Source organism: Nicotiana attenuata, chromosome 1 (genome assembly GCF_001879085.1).
Source record: "Nicotiana attenuata strain UT chromosome 1, NIATTr2, whole genome shotgun sequence".
Lineage (NCBI taxonomy): Eukaryota > Viridiplantae > Streptophyta > Magnoliopsida > Solanales > Solanaceae > Nicotiana > Nicotiana attenuata.
The window spans coordinates 29,965,181-29,972,369 of record NC_031989.1 but is presented as its reverse complement, the minus strand read 5'-3'; positions in this window follow the sequence as shown (position 1 = coordinate 29,972,369).

Here is a 7,189-nt window from a genome sequence, read left to right as displayed (position 1 = left end):
GCAGCTTGAGCTTACTCGAAAGCTCTACCTCACACTCATCAGACCACTGAAATCGGGACACCCTTCTGAGTCAACTTGGTCAAGGGCGATGCAATAGATGAAATCCCTGAACAAACCAGCGATAATAACCCGCCAAACCAAGAAAACTGCGAATCTGTGGCTGAGGACGGTCTGGGCCAACTCTGAACCGCATCTATCTTCTCCGGGTCAACCTGAATACCCTCGCTGGACACGACGTGCCCCAAGAAAGCCACTGAACTGAGCCAAAACTCACATTTGGAGAACTTTGCATAAAGCTTCTCATCTCTCAATCTCTACAACACCACTCTCAAATGCTCCGCGTGCTCCTCCTGACTACGCGAGTATACCATAATATCATCAATGAAGACTATGACAAACGAGTCGAGATACGGCCGGAACACGTTGTTCATCAAATGCATGAACGCTGCTGGGGCATTGGTCAGCCCGAAAGACATCACCAAGAACTCATAATGACCATATCGGGTCCTGAAAGCTGTCTTAAGTATATCTGAGTCCTTGATCTTCAACTGGTGATAACCTGAGCGGAGATCAATCTTGGAGAACACTCTCGCCCATCGATACGAGGCAAAGGATACTTGTTCTTAATTGTTACTTTGTTCAACTGCCTGTAATCAATGCACATCCTCATCGTGGCATGCTTCTTCTTCACAAAAAGAACCGGCGCACCCCAAGGTGACACACTAGGCCGAATGAACCCCTTATCCAGGAGCTCCTGAAGTTGTTCCTTTAACTCCTTTAACTCCGTTGGTGCCATACGATACGGTGGAACGGAAATGGGCTGAGTGCACGACACCAGATCGATACCAAAATCAATATCCCTGTCCGGTGGCATGCCCGGCAGGTCTGCAGGAAACACATCGGGAAAATCCCTCACGACTGGAACAGAATCAATACTGGGAGTCTCTGCACCGACATCCCTCACAAAGGCTAGATATGAAAGACAAACTTTCCCAACCATACTCTGGGCCTTCAAGAAAGAAATCACCTTGCTGGCGACATAATCGGTCGAACCTCTCCACTCAATCCGTGGCACACCAGGCATAGCCAAAGTCACTGTCTTGGCATGACAGTCCAGAATAGCCCGGCACGGAGATAACCAATCCATGCCCAAAATAACATCGAAGTCCACCATACATAACAACAATAGATCCACTCGGGTCTCCAAACCCCCAATAGACAGAACGCACAACCGGTACACACGGTCTACCACAACTGTATCGCCCACCGGCGTAAAGACATGAACAAAAGAAACGAGGGACTCGAAGGGCATATCCAAATAATGGGAAAAATAAGACGACACATAAGAGAAAGTAGAACCAGGGTCATATAACACAGAAGCATCACTGCGGCAGACTGAGATAATACCTGTAATCACCGCATCTGAAGCAATCGCATCAGGCCTAGCTGGAAGTGCATAGAAGCGGGCCTGACCACCACCGGATCGACCTCCCCCTTTGGGGCGACCCCTAGATGACTGTCATCCACCCTAGCTGGGTGGGTGGGTGGTGAAGTGGCTGGGGCTGAGGCTGATGGCTGACCCCTCTGCTGGGATGAATCCCCTAGACGACGAGGACACTGCCTCCATATGTGACCCATCTCTCCACACTCATAGCAACTCCTGGGTGCTGGAGATGGGGACTGGTGGGAACCCCTAGCATCGGGATGGCTAGCAGACACACCTGGCATAGAAGAATCCTGAACTGATGGAGCACGGGACGAACCCTGGGCTGGAAGTTCACTGAGTGAGGAATGACCCTGCTGAGAACCGTGAGAACCATGGCCTGATGATGCCCCACGATAACCTGGGCGAGCTGACTGAGCATGCCTGAACTAACGGCCTCTACCGTGCTGAAACTGGCCCCTCGAAGGAGCGCCCCAAAAACTACCATGACCTCGAGGCCTCTTGGCCTCCCTCTCCTCGCGCTCCTGGCGACGAACTGACTCAATCTCACGAGCAATATCCACAACCTCCTCAAACGTAGCACCAGACACTCTCTCCCTAGTCATGAGAACCCGAAGCTAGTATGTGAGGCCATCAACAAACCTCTTGATCCTCTCTCTCTCTCCGTAGCAACCAGCCAAATAGCATGTCGAGCTAACTCTGAGAACCTCATCTCGTACTGAGTAACAATCATATCCCCCTGTCTCAACTGCTCGATCTGCCTACGCAGCTCCTCCCTACGGGACTGTGGAATATACTTCTCCAAAAATAGAGCGGAGAACTGCTGCCAAGTAAGAGGTGCCGAACCAATAGGCCTACGCCTCTCATATGCCTCCCACCAAGTGAAGGCAGCTCCGATAAACTGAAAGGTCCTGAATGTAACCCCGTTGGTCTCCAGAATACCCGCGGTGCGAAGAATCCTCTCACATCTGTCTAAGAAACCCTGGGCATCCTCGCTCTCTGCACCACTAAAAATAGGAGGCTGGAGCCTACCAAACCTCTCCAATCTACGCTGCTCGTCCTCTGGCATAACTGGAGCTACGTAACCCTGAGCAGCTGCCACCGGTTGGGCTAGAGGTGCCTCCGGTGTCTGCAATCCCTGAAAAAAACTGATTGAATGTGCGGGCGGCGGGAGTCTGAGAGCCTCCCCCTGCCTGAGAAGTGGTTGCGGCAGTAGAGACCGCGACCGCCCGAGCAAGACTCGTACATACTGTCAAAATCTGGGCCAAAGTCTCCTGAAGACTCGGAATCACAATGGGCACAGCTGGTACCTGAGCTGGTGCTGTTGGAGCGTCCACAACTGGGACCTGATCCTGAACTGGGGCGGCTGGTGGATCTGTAGGTGCTACCCCAGCTGCTGTGTGGGCTGCACCTCTGCCCCTACCACGGCCTCGACCGCGTCCTAGGCCTCTAGTGGCTCCAGCTGGTGGTACTGGTGGTCGTCCATCCTGACCGGTCGCTCGTATCCTCACTATCTGTGAGATAATAAAATAACAAAAGTTTAGTACTCGGATCAACAGATTCACACGATAAGAATTTCAAGAATATGGAATTTTCCTAAAGGTTCTGCAGCCTCTCGAGGATAAATACAGACGTCTCCGTACCGATCCGCGAGACTCTACTAAACCTGCTCATGACTCGTGAGACCTATGTAACCTAGGCTCTGATACCAACTTGTCACGACCCTAGACTCGTACCCGATCGTGATGGCGCCTCTCGTGAAGACAAGGACAGCCGACACGCCTCTAGTTCACTTTAAGCAATTAAAATAACAAATATTAAGTCTTTAATAGAATTAAAATCCCAAAATAAACAGTGAACAGTACAAATTGCGGAATTAAAACCAACACAGCCCGACATCGAGGTGTCACCAGTCATGAGCATCTAAAATAATACTACAAGTCTGAAAGTCTACTCCACTACTACATAACTGAATCAGAAAGGGAATAAGATAGAGGGAGAATGCACTGGGCTGCGAATTGCCGAGCAGCTACCTAGTAAATCTTCGGAAATCTGCTGGACAGCTCTCAACCCTCGCTAGCAGGACCTGTAGCGCCCGAATCTGCACACAGGGGTGCAGGGAGTAAAGTGAGTAATCTAACTCAGTGAGTAATAACAATAAATGAAGACTGAGCGATACAAAATCACGTTAAACACAACAATAAGCTATAAGAGGCAGATCAAAAATCAGTAAACACAATTAAACAGTGAAGTCTCAGAAAACACCTTTTAAACAGGTAAACAAATAAAAGAAAAGCAGCTAGAAAGGTAAACACACAAGAACCGCCCCTCGGGCTCAATAACAACAACAGAATCAGCCCCTCGGGCAATATCATAGAACAATACCAGCCCCTCACGCTATATCTCATATCACAATGGGTACCCGCACTCACTGGGGGTGTACAGACTCCGGGAGGGGCCCCTTACGGCCCAAGCGCAATATCAAGCCATCTCGTGGCATAATCAAACAGGCTCTCAGCCTTATATCAATCACAAGCCACCTCGTGGTGTAAAATATCAGGCCCTCGGCCTCATTATCTTAATCAGTATATCACCGCTGCGGCGTGCAGCCCGACCCAAAAGTATCCTCACAACACAGGCCCTCGGCCTTACTCAGTCAGAATCTCATAAGCTTCTCGGGCACCAGTAAACATGATGCTCAGCTCAAAATATCTTTTAAAATATCATTTAAAGTGTTTAAAACAGAGTAAGCATGGCTAAGTTATGAAAACAGTAAAATATAGTATGACTGAGTGCAAGTATAAAGTCAGACAGTGAGGAAAATAGCAGTAAATATCCCCTAAGGGTCCAAACAGTTGGCATGAAGCCCAAATATGGCATTTAGCCCAAAACATAATAATATCAGACAATTTTCAATCAAATACGCAGTAAAACAGTCATTCGAGATGGACCAAGTCAATATCCCCAACGGTGTACGAACCCACGCTCGTCATCTAGCGTGTGCGTCACCTCAACATAGCCTAACACTGTGTAATCCGGGGTTTCATACCCTCAGGATAACATTTAAAATCATTACTCACCTCAATCCGACCCAAACTCTAGCTCGCGATGCCTTTGCCCCTGGAATCGGCCTCCGGATGCTCCGAATCTACCAAAATCAGAACGTAACCATCAAAATATGCTAAAGGGACAAAGTCCACTCGAAAATAATCGAAAAGAAATGCAAATGCCGAAATTACCAAATCCTGACCACCGGGCCCACGTCTCGGAATTCGATAAAATTTACATCATTAGATTCCTTATCTCCCCACGAGTTCATACATATCAAAAGTTCCAAAATCCGACCACAAATGGTCTTTCAAATCCTCAATCAAAGGCCTAAGTTTCTAAGCCCTAGTTCCTCCATTTTTGGCTTAAATTCCATTAATTTTAGCCCTAATCCGTGAATTAATACAATAGGAACGAGTTTTAGGTCCAAAATCCTTACCTCAATGAATCTCCCTTGAAATCCTTCTTCAAAAATCGCTCAAAACTCCCGAAATCGCTTTTATAAATGGTGAAACCCTCTGAAAATCGCAAAGGAAGAAATATATACATTCTGACCCAGGCTTTTCGCACCTGCGGTCCAAGGTACCGCATCTACGGTTTTCACTTAAGCCCCGCCTTTCCGCATCTGCGATGCCCAATCCGCACCTGCGCCATCGCAGGTGCGGTCGCACAACCGTTCTGCGGTCACAGCGAATCACGCCTCTGGCTGCATCTGCGGCCCCCTTTTCACATCTGCGAGACCGCACCTGTGGTCATCTAGCCACAGGTGCGGTTATGACAGCAATTCCAACACTTCAACTGCCAAACCACTTCCAAACTTCCCGTCAACCATCCGAAATCACCCCGAGGCCCCCGGAACCTCAACCAAAAGCACAAACACATCCTATAATACTATTCAAACTTATACCAACCTTCTAAACACCCCAAACTACATCAAAACCACCAAAACACATCGAATTCAAGCCTAAGGTTCTAAAATCTTCCGCATTCCCCTTTTGATCAAAAAGTATACCAAACCCCGTCCGGATGATCTGAAATTTTGCACACACATCCCAAATGACATAATGGAGCTACTGCAACTTCCGAAATTTCATTCCGACCCCTATATCAAAATCTCATCTATCAACCGAAAAACACCAAAAACTCAATTTCGCCAATTCAAGCCTAAATCTACTCCGGACCTCCAAAATACATTTCGATCACGGTCCTAAGTCCCAAATCATCTCCCGAAGCTATCCAAACCCTACACATAAGACAACATTCGGTTGACTTTTTCAACTTAAGCTTTCTTAAAAGAGACTATAAGTGTGTCAAACCTTTTTAAAACTTTTCCGAACCCGAGCCAACCAACCCGATCACCTATAGAACGACAAACAAAGAAAATAGAAGTAGAAATGGGGGAAACCGAGCGGTAACTCATGAAACGACCGGCCGGGTCGTTACAATACTAAACGACGAAAGTTCATCAATCATGCTTGTCTAATCTTTTTTTTTCTTCTGTTTTTCATCCCTTCAACTTTGTAACTTTTTGTGGGTTTGATTTGCCTTATAACAGAAATTAACCATGTGGAATGTATACAGTCCTTTCAATTATCTCATTTTCCTGACCTCTATTAATGATTTTCCCCCTAACTTCTCATAATACTCTACTAATCTGATTTGGTTTTGAAGAATTAATAGGTGCAGCATGGTAATTTATAGGTATTGCTATAGAGACTAGACTAATGTGTACTAGTAACTAGTTGAGGGACTAAATTGTAAATAGGAAAAGAGAGGTTAGTTAGTCGGTTATGTGGTCTATAAATGGGACCACACTCACGTGTAATATACACAGATAATAACATTTCACATCCTCTTCTCCATATATCTCTGTATCGTGTAGAATCTATCATGGTATCAGAGCGGCGATCATAAACTCATCAGAATTAGGAAGAAATTCATACAATCGAAGCTCGATGAAACTCCGATATGATCAGCTATGGCAGGGAATGAAGACGCTGCAGTAGATCACAATCATCCGCTATTTTAACAACAACCTTCAAATGCTCCTGAACTTATCCTAATACCGCTCAAGCTCACAGGGCCCGAAAATTACGCGTTGTGGAGCAGGGCGATGAAATTGGCACTCCGGGGAAAGAGTAAACTAGGGTTTGTGGACGTAACTTGTGCGAAGAGTGCGTATAGAGGCGAATTGGTAGAATAATGGGAAAAATGCAATGCAATTGTTTTGTCTTGGATTGGAAGCACTGTATCAAGTGAGTTGATGCCAAGCATTGTCTATGCTTCAAATTGTCTATACTTCAAATGCGAGAAAAGCTGGAGTGATTTTAATGAGAGGTTTGATAAATCAGATCTGACTAGAATCTATCACCTTTGGACAACCATAGCAACATTGAGACAAGTACTGACTCTGTAACTACCAATTTCTTTAAAATGAAGGATTTGTGGGATGAACTTGATGTATTAGTACCTCTGTCCTCATGTGATTGTGAGGAGGCTAGACCTTTAGTTGAACATTTAAGGTCACAACGTTTACTGCAGTTTCTTATGGGCTTGAATGAAAGTTAAAGTAACATAAGAAGTAATGTACTAGCAAAAAGACCTGTAGTGATTGTTAATGAAGCATATGTAATAGTTACTCAGGAAGAGAGTCAAAGGTCCTTAGGTGTGGTTGATACACATAGGGAACCACTCACC